Source organism: Glycine soja, chromosome 5 (genome assembly GCF_004193775.1).
Source record: "Glycine soja cultivar W05 chromosome 5, ASM419377v2, whole genome shotgun sequence".
Lineage (NCBI taxonomy): Eukaryota > Viridiplantae > Streptophyta > Magnoliopsida > Fabales > Fabaceae > Glycine > Glycine soja.
In genome coordinates, this window is record NC_041006.1 from 26,235,571 (window position 1) to 26,250,552 (window position 14,982).

At 31.8% G+C, this 14,982-nt stretch overlaps 1 pseudogene; it reads left to right on the plus strand.

The window, feature by feature from the left end:
* The first annotated feature begins 6,654 nt into the window (after nt 1–6,654).
* LOC114411226 lies at nt 6,655–8,632 on the plus strand (annotated as a pseudogene).
* The last annotated feature ends 6,350 nt before the right edge of the window (nt 8,633–14,982 follow it).

A 14,982-nucleotide genomic window follows, 5' to 3' on the forward strand; every position in this document is an offset into this window, starting at 1 on the left:
TTCAGGCGGTTAGTCCTTGGGGAATTCGTTTTGGCAAAGGGAGAAGAGAATAAAAGATATACCACACTTCTGTTTTCAAGGTTTGAAAAAAAACCAGAAAACTTTAGAAAGCTTTTGCAAAGGAAGAAGAAGAAGAAGAAGAAGTTCAAGAAAATGTTCAAAGAGATTCAAAGCTAGTAAAAGAATATGTGGAAAAGTTGTTTGTAAAGGTTGTCAGTATTGTTTTAAATGCAAATCAAGGTCTTGCTTTTATAGACTCTTCAAGTCTAGACAAGAAAACCATTGGAAGAGTTATAACCTTTAGAAAATCCTGAAAACCATTGGAAGAGTTACATCTTTTGATTTTTGTTCAAAACTTGTCACTGGTAATCGATTTACCAAATCCTTGTAATCGATTACACAAAGCATTTTATGAAAGGATGTGACTCTTCACAATTTAATTTGAATTCCAACGTTCAGATGCACTGGTAATCGATTATCAAAATCTTGTAATCGATTACACCATTTTGAAATCAATTGGAACGTTGCAAATTCAGTTAAAAGCTTTTGAAATCAAACTTTGTCACTAGTAATCGATTACAGGAAACTGGTAATCAATTACCAGAGAGTAAAAACTCTGGTAACTTAGAAAATTTGAAAAAAAAAAACTCTTTTGAAAAACAAAATTGTGCTATGTTTGTTTTTTGAAAAATCTTTTCAATACTTCCCTTGTGAAGTCTTCTTGGTTTCTTCTCTTGAATTTTGGATTCATCTTCTCTTGAATCTTGAAATCAAACTTCTCTTGATTCTTGAATTGTTGACTCAATCTTGAAATCATTCTCTTGAGCTTTTTGTCATCATATTTTGTTATCATCAAATCATATTGAATCAGCTTGATTCATCATCATGAAGCTTGCTTCTACAAATAGGTACGAGTTCCTCTACTCCCATTGAAAATGTGTTACTTGTAGAAGGTTTAAAGCATAGCCTATTAAGTGTTAGTCAATTATGTGATAAAGGATATAACAATATATATATATATATATATATATATATATATATATATATATATATATATATATATATATATATATATATATATATTCACCTAAGTAATGGTGTGTTGTTTGGTGAATGTATGTCGAGACAAAAATTACTTTTATTTTTCATAAGCAAATTAAGGGAGTTTTCATTTAAAAATTGAAATTCTCGGGAATTAGAATGATGATATCATAGTGACGAGATGGATTGTTACACAAAACTTCAGAATCTTGTGAGTCTTCCTCTATTTCTATAGATGCTAAAGAAGCCAGTGCAAGTTTTCCAATATATTCTTCAAAAACTTCACTTCCAAAAATCATTCCAAATACAGTTGTAGGGTCCATCAAGGAATCTTAGTAAAAAAAAAAAAGAATCAATCTATTCTATAGGTTTTCTGAATCCATGAAAACAGTATGTCACATTAGATTCATCTTGAAACATCTGAATAAAATATTGAGTTGAGCTGATTTCTCTTATATAAACAAGCCTTAATTGGGTTGATTGATTGATACTAATTTTAGGAGCTATTAAGTTATATATTAATTTTAGGGATTTAATTTTACTTTTTAGTTGTCTTGTAAATTAGCTAGGATTGTTCGTCGTTCCTTATTAAGATAATATATAAAATCAATCTAGATATTATGGTACCAGTCTTGAATTCACATTGATGGAGATAATGTCCTCTTGTATATATTTTGTCTTTCTAGTGTAATATAATGCAACGTTATCAATGGCGGATGGTCGAAGGCCAAAATTCCGCCATATAAACACACCATTGTAACTCATGGCGGGCTTCCCTTCACAAATTGTCTATGGTGGCTGGCAAAAAATCTGCCATGCCATTTTGCCATGATGGGCGCCATGATCGTTATTTAACAACACTGATACATAATAGAGAAATTCATTTTTCATCCATCAAATAAAATGATTTTTTAGCAGTAGCTAGTAAGATTCTATGTGTATTAGGTCTCCACTATAATTCTCATACCTCAACATAGTGGAAAATACTCATAGGCTTGGCACACTTAGGTAAAATTATAGATTTTTAATAGCAACAGCTATGTAACTGTCATTTTTGTTGAAAATCATCTTAGAAAATAGAATTTTTAAGATTGTTTTTCAAAAAATTGTCTTAACAAGTTTACTTTCTAACACAGTTTTTTTTTTTAAAAACATCTTCAAATCCTCAATTTTTTACATTTTTAAAACAAAAAAGATATTCTAAGACGATTTATGTGAAAAACGATATAGAAACCAGCTTTGTAAGACGATTTAAAAACCATGGTGAAAAGTATTGACTTTTCACGATGACGGATTCAAAGACGATTCAAAATCTTCTTCAAAAGTGTCAAATAACCGACTTTAAAAGTCTTTTTTGTAGTAATGATTTTCCTGTTTTATTTTATGATATTTATTTTAAAAAATAATGTAGAGACATAGAGTATTTCTTTTTTCCCTAGTGAGCTTTTGTACAATATATAACTCTCATGCTTGAGGTCACACCACACTCACTGTAATATTGTGCTTGAGACCACGACTCGTGTTTTCTTTAGTTGTAATACGGTGAAAAAAGTGTGGGATGCTTGCTATTCGTGGGTTAACCTTAGCGGGGTGCTATACGCCATACAATCCACACATGCATTTTTTGCAAAGACACCTATATTCGTGGAAACATGCAAGAAATAGAATTGTGGCATGGTGTATTGTGTGCAGTTGATTACAATATAAGGAAGATGAGGAATTATTAATGTATTTAATTTCAAGGGGCATATCTTTGATAAGGAAAAAGAAAAACTAATGCAAGAGATCCTTTTTTTCAGCTTGGTCGTGGATGAAGTGCTGACACGTATCAAACATGGAATAATGCTATAGAGGATATAGGAGTATGAGAGACCAAACGATCAAATTAGAGAAAAAAAAAATTTCTGATAAGTTTTAAATTAATATTTGAAAATGAATAAATCATAAAAAAATTTAAATTATGACTTCTTATTAATTTAAATAATTAATTTAACTAAAAAAGCTTATGACTTTGAAGCCATAAATTATTTATGACTTTTAATAAAAAAATTTAAAAAATTAAAATATTTACAACTTCAAAGTGATGATTAAAAAAAATAAGAAGCCGTAAATCTTTTCATAACTCTAATAAAAAAATAAAAATTATAAATTAATATACCACTTTATACTCAAAAGTTGTGAAATATCTATAACTTATCAAATATTAATTTAAAATTTACCATCATTTAATACTTTTAAAAAAAATCGTCCCCATTTTTGGTTTCCCCGTTATCAGAGTCCTCATGTTGTTGGACTATTTAATGTGTCAACAGTAATAATGTAGGGTGGGTTTTGGGCAGTATTTAGTGTGTATGTGGTGGGGTAGTCAAACAGCTCGGGATTGGAGCTAATGGACAAGCATTTGAAAGTGTATCTTCCAATAAGCAGTTGACAGCTATATAGACTAGTGTAATTGACGGGACTCCATAGATGAAATTACATGCCCATTTTTACATTTTAAAAAACTACATATATTTTTCTTTTATTTCTTCTTAAAACTTGTACATATCATTTTTAAAAATTTAAAAAATTAAATATATTTGTCTTTTGTTTAAATCTATACAAATTCTCCGATCTGTTTTTGGATAGAGAAATTTAATAAGATAATTCAATTTTTTAAAGAATTTTAATTATTTTTTAATTAAATAAGGTGTTTGAATAAAGAATTTGAAAATAAATTAAAATTTCAGTATTTTGTTAGGATATTTTAATTAACTTAAATATTAGGATTTTAAATTCTTTTAAAAATTAAAGAATTTGAAATTCATTTTGCGAACTCAGGACACAATGCAGATGTTCCTCTCGCTCCTTCCTCTCTTACAATAGTTCTCTCAGTCCTTTCTCTCTCTCTCTCTCAACGATGATCTCTTACTCATTTCACTCTCAGATCTCTCTCTGTAATTCAGAGAGCACTCAATCTCTCTCTCAAAGGACTCTGACTTCTTCTATGAAACATAGTTTGTCTGTCTCTCGGAGGTTAGGTTCTCTCGCTCTCTCATCTAAGTATTATAGGGTTTTTTCTTGTTCATCTTTGTTTCAATCATGCTTTTACTGTTTGGTTTCATTAATTTGCATTTTGTGTCTATAATCTAGGGTTTGTAGGTTGCATTTCCACCAAACTTTGTTGGATTTGGATTTGAGTTTGTTTGATTTCATTATTGATATGCAATTTGTGTGTATACTGAGATTGGTCAAACTTAAAGCTAGTGTATATGAGGGTGTAAGAGAATAAGGATAATGCTCAAACTAATTGTATGACCTATAACACTTTTGCTTGAGTTTACACTTTTCAAAATATTGAATAGGTTTTCTCTGCTCTGATGGACACTTTTTTGTTGGTATACTTTCTTTATTTGGTTTGATTATATTGAAGTTCTATAATATTGTTTTCTAGCTTGCTTACTTCTAGTTTGCTTCTCGGCATGGTGTGTTTGATGATTTTAAAAAATGTTATGTTTAGTTGAGGTTCCCTTTTTCATAGTGGTTTTGTGTTTATAAAAACAATTTTATCACACATCAGATAACATGTTGTGAGAAGTACCTGTTTTAGTCTGATGATGAATTTGAAGTCATCATTCATTATTAAACACTTAGTCCAAATACTTATGAATCACATTTCCACAAAAGTATACTATGCAACTGTATAGATTTTTTTTTATAGATAAAGGCAATAAAATAGATATTGATAGGACACTGAAAATGGAAGCTCATACAAAATTACTTAACCATTAAATTATTTATCATTTTGGAGGTCCCATCAAGGAGTCATAATTTTATGGCCAGACGAAGGAAAACTCAAACTACAACTTATACAATTCCACTTGGTGTCACTACTAGAAATGTGTGTTTTTACGACAATCATTCTACGACGGTTCTTTTGGAATCGCCTTAGAAAATGAGCTGATGACATTTTTGTAATTATCTTACTGAAAAAAGCCTTTTACGACGCACATTCTAAGATGGTTATTGAAAACTGCCTTAGAATGTGTGTTGGTCATAAAAATTACGACGGGTTTTATTAAAAAATCGTCGTTATCTCAATTGAATTTAAAAGCCCTATATATGAGTGGTCCACGCGCAACCAGCAAAACTAGCCTCCATCAACAAGTTTGTCTCTCGAATTTTCGCGGCCGCCCTCCGTCAACAAGTTTGCCTTCCCTCGATGAAGAGCTCCCTCGCATGTGAAGCCCTTCATCGAAGCGCTTAGTTCCCCTAAGTGAAGCCCTCCCTCGTGCATCATGTTTCTCTCACTCGCGGCATTGTCTCTCTCATTGGGCAGAAACCCTAAGCCCCAATCCCACAAAAGATCAGAAGCAGAGGCTCCGCATCCAGTCCCTGACCAACCCCTTCTTCTTGGGCTCTAACTACAACCAGCTTAAACCAATCCAAACCCCACTTTCTCCTCGATTTTTCCAGAGATAGCATACGCTTTGAACTACATGCCTGATAGTGCGCTTTCGTTGAGTGATAGAGTGGGAAGTAGTAGTAGGCAGAAAGTGAAGGTGCTTAGCGTTCTTGATACCTTGCCTCCTATTGCGGAAACTATGAGTTCTGTTATGATGGAGAGGCACGGGGTTAGGCCTGAGCATGGTAGTGTGGAACATGGAGGAGGGTTGTCTCATGGGAAATTCGGAGCTAAGGGGAATGGGAGAGTTATTGGGCCTGAGCAAGCGGTGAAATTGTTGCAGAAGGTGGTGGCACATATTTTGATGGGTGTTGGGTTTGAAGGTGCCATGGAAGGTTCTGTTGAGGACTTCTCCGAAGTATTGAGCGGACAAATATGTAAAATAGGAACAAATTTGAGAGTGCTTGCTGATAGTTACAAGAAATAGTGCTCGACCATTGAGCTTCTGAAGATGTTGCTTAAAACAGTGGGGTTTAGGTGATTTAGGTGAGTTTAAACACTTTCTAATTTGTAAAGGTGAAGTGAAGCTTTTTTAGCAACTGCTTGAGGAATCTTTGGTTTCTGTGTTATTGTATTTTTCCACTTCTCTTGGGTTTTATGTTGAAAATAGACAATGGGGAAGGAGCTGAGAGTTTGTTATTTGATTTTGACAGGTTATGCTGGACACGGTAGGCACAGAGATGCAAGTTGTTAACAAAAGTGAGAGAGCAATCTCACTTGAGGCAAATGGTCAGGTTGTTCTAACTCCCGATCAGGGACAAGAAGCCTCTTCAGAGATATTGCCTATCAATTTTGATGGACTGGCTAAGGTTTGTTGATATTTTCCATCTTGTCATAATATGAGGCGACTTTCTTGCATGTACATTGTTTCCATGGAATATTAACTCAAATGGCTTCATCTGATTAACTTTCTACGTTTTACTGCTTATGCAGTGCATGCTTGATTCCTACATGGAAATTTTCTCTTTGTGACCCAAAATATCTTTAGACATCTTCTTGAATTGTAATTTGTTGCTTGCATAATTTGTAAATTTTTTGTTTCAAAGCAATATTTTGTGTTGTTTTGAACCCCAATATTTATCTTTATTCTTGTTATTTATAAGCAGTGAAGAAGGGAGACACTATTTTCATTGGTCAATACTTGTTCATAGGAAGTGAAACTACTTCTAATGGCTAGAGGTAGTATTATTGAACCCAGAATGCAAAGTTTACCGCAATAGGTCTCTTTTTACTATTATTTCAGTGTTCTTCGGTATCTTTTCAAACGATTTATATTATGCCTTTCATTTGGGTTGAGTTTGTATTGATATATTTTTAATGTTCATGAACCATTTATTTTAGTCAATAATGTGATTTCCTGTAGTTGAAATTAATTTTGTTGAATTGATATGCTCTAAACCTAAGTGTGGCTCTAGGCATAAAAAGCATATCCAACCTTCTATTTGCATGATGAGTTCTATCTGAAGTTGTGCAAGTATCTGAAGTCAAAGGGCAAGATGTTGTTTGTATTATAAAGAACATAGCTACATTGGTTGGGTCATTGTTCACTTTGCATGCCTCTCAGATTCATATTGATTTGCCTACTCTCACTGAGAAAGACCAGGAGGTAAGTTCTACCTTTAATTAGTATGTTAGAATGATTTACCTTTCATTGCCCATGTACATTTTTCTATGCCTAGAAAATAGGTTTCCTTAGTTTTAGGTTTATTTTACACTTTTACTTTATTTGTTTCAGGTTATAAGCTCCTGGGGTGTTAAAAACAAAATTGATTTTCTGTCATTGTCATATACTCGACACGCTGAAGATGTTCACCATGTAATTTGAGATCCAAATCCTTTATATGTCATCTCAGAAACTCACATTCTAAGAGATGTTTTCGGTTTTCTATTAAAAAACCTTTATATGTTTGTGATGCAGGCTCGTGAATTTCTTTCAAAGTTAGGTGATCTCAGCCAAACTCAAATTTTTGCAAAGATTGAAAATGTTGAGGTGAGTTTGCATATCTTCGTACAGACTAGTGTCCTTTATAATGAGGTTAACCTCTAATGCCAGTATCACTGTATCTGATGTTGTCGTTAAGTGATGTAAAAGACCGTAGAATCTTTACCCGCATGAATTGAATTTATATTTATATATGATAAATAAAATGTTGCAATCCATTCTTTTCTGGTTCTAATTTGAATTTTAAGATGCTTTCATATCAAATCTTGAATTATAACAGGAAAATTATGTTATTCTTTTTTTGTCAGTTAGTGATTCCCAGATTTCAATAGTTAGAGAGGGTGGAAGGACAGGGGTAAAGCTTAAATAGGATGGGTGGAATGGGGGGACATTCTGTTTTTATATCAATTGAGAACTGAGCATTAGCTTTGTTGTAGAAAAAGGGAAACTGTCACATGGGGGTGGCCCTTGGATGAGTTATCCTATTTGAAATGTCCCTCAAAACATTGGCTCAAGTCTTTGCCTTCCATTTCATGTCCTTGTAGGCTGAGAAAGTTTTCAATCAAGACCTATATTTTAAAAGGACAGTCAAGTATGTTGGAGAACCCATGACTCACTTGGAATCTATTGCATCCTCCACGGTAATTTACATTTTTCTCTTATGTTTTTAATAGTATTTGCTTGTGCGCCTTTCTTTCTTTCTTGTAGAGATGGGTGGGGGGATCGTCAGGTTTATGCCTCTTGCTTTTGCTTTATTGGTATAGTATGGTAGATTCTTAAGTGTGCTTATTACATGCTAATGTTTTACTTGTTAGGTACGAGCTGCAATTAAGGTGAAAGCATCTATTATAATTTGTTTTACTTCATCTGGAAGGGCTGCAAGGTACTTTCTTATGAGTAATTAGATATCCTTCAATTAATATCTATATCATTTCCTGCATCTTCATTTCACCTTTATCCTTAATTCTTTTTGTCCAAAGATGTTACATGTACTTGTCTACTTGCCAGATTGATTGCAAAGTATAGGCCAACAATGAACTATCTGTTGTGATCCCCCGACTTAAGACAAACCAGCTAAAGTGGAGCTTCTGAGGGTTGAATTTTAAATGTTGAGTTAGCTGCTTATTTTCTGTTAACTATTTGTGGCTGTTATTAATTCCCCTTAAGAGATTGGGTTGAATAGATCAACTGCCAACTTTCATTCTTGGGAAGGCTTACATCTAATACAATTAATATACAACCGTAATGAATATTTTATAAATAATATTAATACATTTTAATTTTACTGTTGAGTATTCTCAGCATATCATAATTATAATATTTATATCCTGTGTAAAGTAAGTAGATACAACCACGAATTGTGTTTATGTTTGGAAGATGCTATTGTACTTTCTTGGATATGGACACCCCTAATTCCATCTATTGTTTAGAAAAATTTATTTACCAGAATGTGTTGTGTTTACATTGGCTTACACCTTGCTTACCAAACTTACTAAGAAATTCAATTTGGGACTCAAGCAAGACAATCACTTATTGTGAGAGGTCTCTTTCCTATGCTTGAAGATCCTCGACATCCTATAAGTTTTTTCTTTTTGGAATTCTACTTAGTTATATTTCATTCTTGAGTTGATGGACATTGTTCTGTTGAGATTGTTCTTTGGGGATAGAATTAGATGCTGAAAACAAATCAGGGTTAGCTGGACTTTGGGGTTATGTACTGATAGTGACGTAGTGACATCTTCAATGCATATTCTGTCTCTAGAGTTTCTTGTCTCTCTAGTTAGATCTAGAGGCAAGATTAGTTTGGATCCAAGCATTATTATTATTATTATTATTATTATTTTAGTTATGATCAACCTTTGGCTAGCACTTATGATATCTTCATCAAATAAAAGAAGATTAATTGACTACATAGTATATTTTGTGGTGGAGGCCAGGGTGTCCATGGGTGGCCTGTTGGGAGTTGTCTTGTGTGCAACCATGTGAAATTCACTAGCTTATATGAGTTGTTCTTCGTTCATTGATAAATGGGATTCGTCGAGCCCATAAAGACATTTCCACTTCCTTTGATTAAGAGTGAAATAAGAATAAAAAATAAGAAAAATAAAAACAAAAGAGGAATAACAGAAAATATATTATTTGCATGGACAAAAATAAGTAAGAATGAAATACAGATTTTTCTATATTTATTTATATGAATAGAAAAGATAGTAAAAACAAAGAATTAAATTATACTAAAATATTAATACTAATTAAAAAGTTCAACTTGAAAATTTTGAAACTTTATATTATATCATTCTTACATAATATAAAATTATTTATTATTTATTGTTAAAAGGCTATTTTTTTCAAAAGACTTCCGTCCTACACTTTCCCTTGGGACGGGAATCTTTTCTTTTCTCTTTCGTGAGTCTTAAAAAGAATCTTATTTCTTATAATTTATTTTTGAGATAAATAAGTACATTAAATAAGTAAGAAATAAAATAAAAATATCTAATGAGTTTCATTCTCATGTCTTTTTATTTTTCTCCTTTATTATTTCTGTTTAACCAAACATAATTACCTTTTTATTTTCTATCTGTTTCTCTCCTCTCCACCTTATTTCTCTTTTTCCAAATTAAAGTTTGTTTGACTGAGTAGATGTAAAACAAAGAAAAGAAATTAAATACAAGAAAAAATGTAAAAATAAATTATCAAATTTTTATCTCTAATTTCTTTCTTTTTGATGTAATTGAGGTATGTAAAACTTTTATTTGATACCCAATTAATCTTCTTTTCACATACCCAGCAAGCATGTTGGCCATGCTCCTTCTGATATCTTTATCAGAGGTGGCAACCAGCGATTTGAAGGAGGGTGAGCTATATATCACTTTTCCATATACATTCTTATATTTTAAATAGAATATCTATACATGTTTTCAAAACACTAGTTAAACATTTAAATATATAGTAAATTTATGAAAAAGACATATTACTAATATATTTTTGTTATAAATATTCACCGAAAAAACACATTTTTGCTATAAATGTTTTATAATTTTTTGATGACCTAAATATTTTGTCTTTGTACCTTATACATTTTTTTAAAAAAAGTATCCCTTTATTTTTTTTAAAAAATGATCCTTGTAAAATTCAGTTTTTCACTTTTGTTCTTATTATTTTCTTTTTATGGTAAATGGTTCATGTGTTAAGATCTAATGCATGTGTTTGCAGGTGAGGTTGTCAAAGTAACTAATGAACAGGGTGATGCCAAATTTGTTGGTGGTGGTGGTGACCTTGATGATTTTATGGTCATTTGTTTTCCTCCTCCCCCTCCTTATGGCCGGGGTGTTTACTACAAATACGTTGATAATATTTCTCAAAAGAAGCAAGCAGATAAATGCTATTGTGGTTGTTGTTGGATGATAAAGTCGGGAGATTACAGACAATGCTGCCAAGAATACTATTGGTCGCCTTGAAGTGGTGGTGCCTCCCCTTGACGTATGTGGTGGCTATCCAGGCCTAACTACAATATGAGGAGGATAAAACCCACAATTGAGATAGTGTTCAGGCTTTTAAGCCCTGACCTTCAAAAAAATATCTATATAATATCATGAGTTATACGTGAGAGGCATGGATACATAGTAAGGTCTGTCTTTCTTACCACTAGAGATATTTCACAAGTAGCTGGAAATAATGTTAGTACTAATATGCATTGTGACAATGTGACAAGTTTTAAGAGAAAAACTCAAATATCTATTGTATGTCATAATTAAATCGTGGCATATACTCTCTAGCAACCTTTTCTACTCTCTAGCAAGACCCAACTAACTCTTATTGCAGTAGAAGCTTTAAATGAAAACTCATACGCGAAAAATAAACTCCAAAAGAATATCTAATAAAATGATTACTTCTTGCTTGAGTTAACATAAATTTGTATTAAATTTGCTTGAGTTATATGTCCTGTATTAGAAGACTAATATGATTTTTTTAATTCTCTGGTATTGGCCTATGATCATGATTTTGTCAAGAGCTTTTTTCATCAGAATATTGGTGGAGAAGATGTCAAGGTTCTTTCTTTCTTCATATCTTCTACTCATCTTTAAGTATGCAATGATATATATTTCTTTTAGTATTTCTTTTGCTACACATTAGAATGGTCTGAATGAATGATTGTTATAATATAGTTAGAGACAAAAAGAATTTTCTTACTCATTAATTAGTTGAATGGTCACACGTTTTTATCAATTATTATGTGGCACTTAAGTAGCAGTGTATTGGTGTCAATCATTGAAATATAGCTGGCATGGAGATGACTACAAAAAATGAAATTAATTTTAAAAAAAAAATACATTCTAAGACGGTTGTCCTTAAGACCGTCTTAGAATGTGGTACATTCTAAGATGATTGTCTTTAAGATCGTCTTAAAATGTGGTATATTCTAAGACGGTCTTGGGCAGGAACCCATCTTAGAATTTTATACATTCTACGACGGTTCAATATAATCGTCGTCATAGATGTCCACACTTTCTACGACGTCTGATATGACGATGGTCGATAACCGATGTTGTAAGCTACAAATAACCGATGTAGTACGCTTTTATTGTAATAGTGTGTCATTACAATGGGACTCCTAACACTGTGTGTTCCATCTTCTTCAACCCAAACAAGATCCCTAAATGAGATATTTTCCTTCTTGTACTTGTTATGCTTAATCACAACATCGTAGCTCTACTTCCCTTGGGAATTCCTTTGCTAGTTGTCTCTTCCACTTTGCCCAACTCTCTAGTCTCAGCAAAAGCACCAACTATTGGGATGGGGCTTTTAGATGGGGCTTTACCAAGTAGTAGAGAAGGATTGAGAAATGACTGGTTAAACACAACTAATGGAATGAATCTTCAAGTGTAACTAACCAGGAAAAGAAAGTTATTAATAAATTATCAATTTATGATTATGGAAAAAGGTTTGCCATACAACTATTGATGTTTTTGTAGAAGCAATTGCCTTTGGTGTTTTGATGATGATCATGATGATTTGATGCAAATGATGCAAATGGACTTTTCAAGTTTAAATTCAAGACAATGATTCAAGAATACAAGCCACAACATCAAAATGATCACTAGTATTTTAGGAAGGGAATTCCTAATTGATATAGCAAAAGGTTTGGCCAAGTAATTTAAGTTAAAAAGTGTTTTTCAAGAGATTTACTCTCTGGTAATCGATTACCAGAGGATGCAATCGATTAGCAGTGGCCAAAAATGATTTACAACAGCTACTAAATATTTGAATTCAAATTTTAGACTGTGTAATCGATTACACAATATTGGTAATCGATTACCAGCAATTAATAAACGTTTTAATTCAAATTTTAAAAGCTGTAATCGATTACACAAATCCTGTAATCGATTACCAGACAAGATTTTCAGAAAAATATTTCTAAGAGTCACAACTTCTCAAATGGTTTTTACATGACCACCAATGGTTTATATATATGTGACTTAGAACACGAATTTGCTCAGAGTTTTTCAGAACAACAAGTGTTTATTCTCACAAAGAGAAAAATTGTTTTATCCTCTTAAGAATTCCTTGGCCAATCCAATTGCAATTCATTAAGGAATCATTTGAGTGCTCAGATTGTAAAATCTATCTCTTTCAAGAGAGATTCATTCTTCTTCTCTTTCTAATTCTCTAAGGGATTAAGAGACCGATGGTCTCTTGTTGTAAAATAATTCTGAACACAAAGGAAGGATTGTCCTTGTGTGTTCAGAACTTGTAAAAGGAGTTTACAAGATAGTGGAACTCTCAAGCGGGTTGCTTGGGGACTGGACGTAGTCACAAGGGTGTGGCCGAACTAGTATAAATCTGAGTTTGCACTTTCTCATCCCTTAAACTCTTTTATTTATTATTTTTTTATATTTATATTCAGATTGTTCTATTTGAATCAATATTTAAGAAGTTCATTGTTAAGGGAATTTGTAACTTGAATAGAAAGTGAAATAGAATTTTAATTGGGGAAATAGTTTGTAATATCTTAATTAAACCCCCCCTTCTTAAGATATCTGAGGCCACTTGTCTAACAGTTTTGCTTTTATAGTGCCGGCTAGGCCCTTTAGTTTAAGATTCTGTGGGACACAGAGACTTGTATGGGAGTAAGAGAGGGTCTATAGGAGTATGGTAGATTCCTCACTCGTAGAAAGCATCTAGCTAGGTATACAAAATAGGAATAAAAAGAAAAATTACTTCATAAAAGAATACTATATATACTTTAAAAAATGCTTTTGGAGTCTAATTTGTCTAGGTGTTAGTATTAGCATTTGCACTATAACTATTTTTTACTCCATCACATTGATGATACTATATATGTTATTATTTGTCCTTTACTTATAATCATTGCTTGACTTTCTTTTCATTTCTAATTCTAATTGCTTATGGATGCATTGTTGTACTAGCTAGTTTGTGGGGTGTTGCATGCCCCGCCACTCAAATACTTTACCTCCTCTTGTATTTCCAACTAATAGAAAAGTAAATTCTATTGATAACATAATGCATGTTTAGGTTAAAGTTTATAAAACTTAACTTTGAAATGGTTTTAATTTTTCAAATTGAGTTTGAAACTTGATTTTAGGCAAAATATAGATGTGCAAAGTGCAAACTTAAAAATCCAAACATAACCAGAACCTTCCACTACATGTACTTTAACTACACGATGTAGAGTGTGGACTTTCACGAATGTTGATTATGTTTTATGTGTAAATAATTATTTCAGGTGTTCTATTAATTTCCTTTCCACATATACTCTTTCAAAACTTTGGAACAGTTTGTTGAAAACTTTTCTTCATTATAATAATCTTTTGTATATGCAAAATTTAATTTGATATGAATGTTCACAGAAAATATAGATAGTTTATATTTGCCTATTATTGTTTTGATCGAGGATAAGGCTATCAGGCCATATATTGTAAATCATGGTAATTGAATATTCAAAATGTATAATAAACTTGTTGTTGCACCAGGATTTCAATACAAATTTAAACATTTATATGTGAAATTTTTTAATTACTATGAGAAATAGAACTATATATCTAATCTATATAATTATAAATAAATATTAGTGATCACATATTATTTAAAATAATTATAAACATTTATTTTTTAATCTTCATCATTCATATATAATATAATCACATAAATAATTTTTTTATAATCATAAGTTTTCATTTAATGATTAAACATATTGAGAATGATAAAAAAATATAAGTTTTCATTTGATACATTTGATATGGATTTTGAGTCTTTGGCACTATAATAAAATAATATTATAATCACATTCCACTTTACGCCTTTCCCTGGGCCCAAAATTGAACATGGCTGAATTTTAGGATGTAAAATAAATAAAAACCGAAGTTTATGAAATGTAATGAAAGCCATTTTTTATTCCTTCATTTTCATTTATATATATAGACACACACACACACACCAAACCTATAGTTACATTTTTACAAACCCATTTATGTTTCTACTTTTCTGGTTAAGATTTTTGGGTTTGTATGTGACTTGTGAATGTTTTCATGTCTTG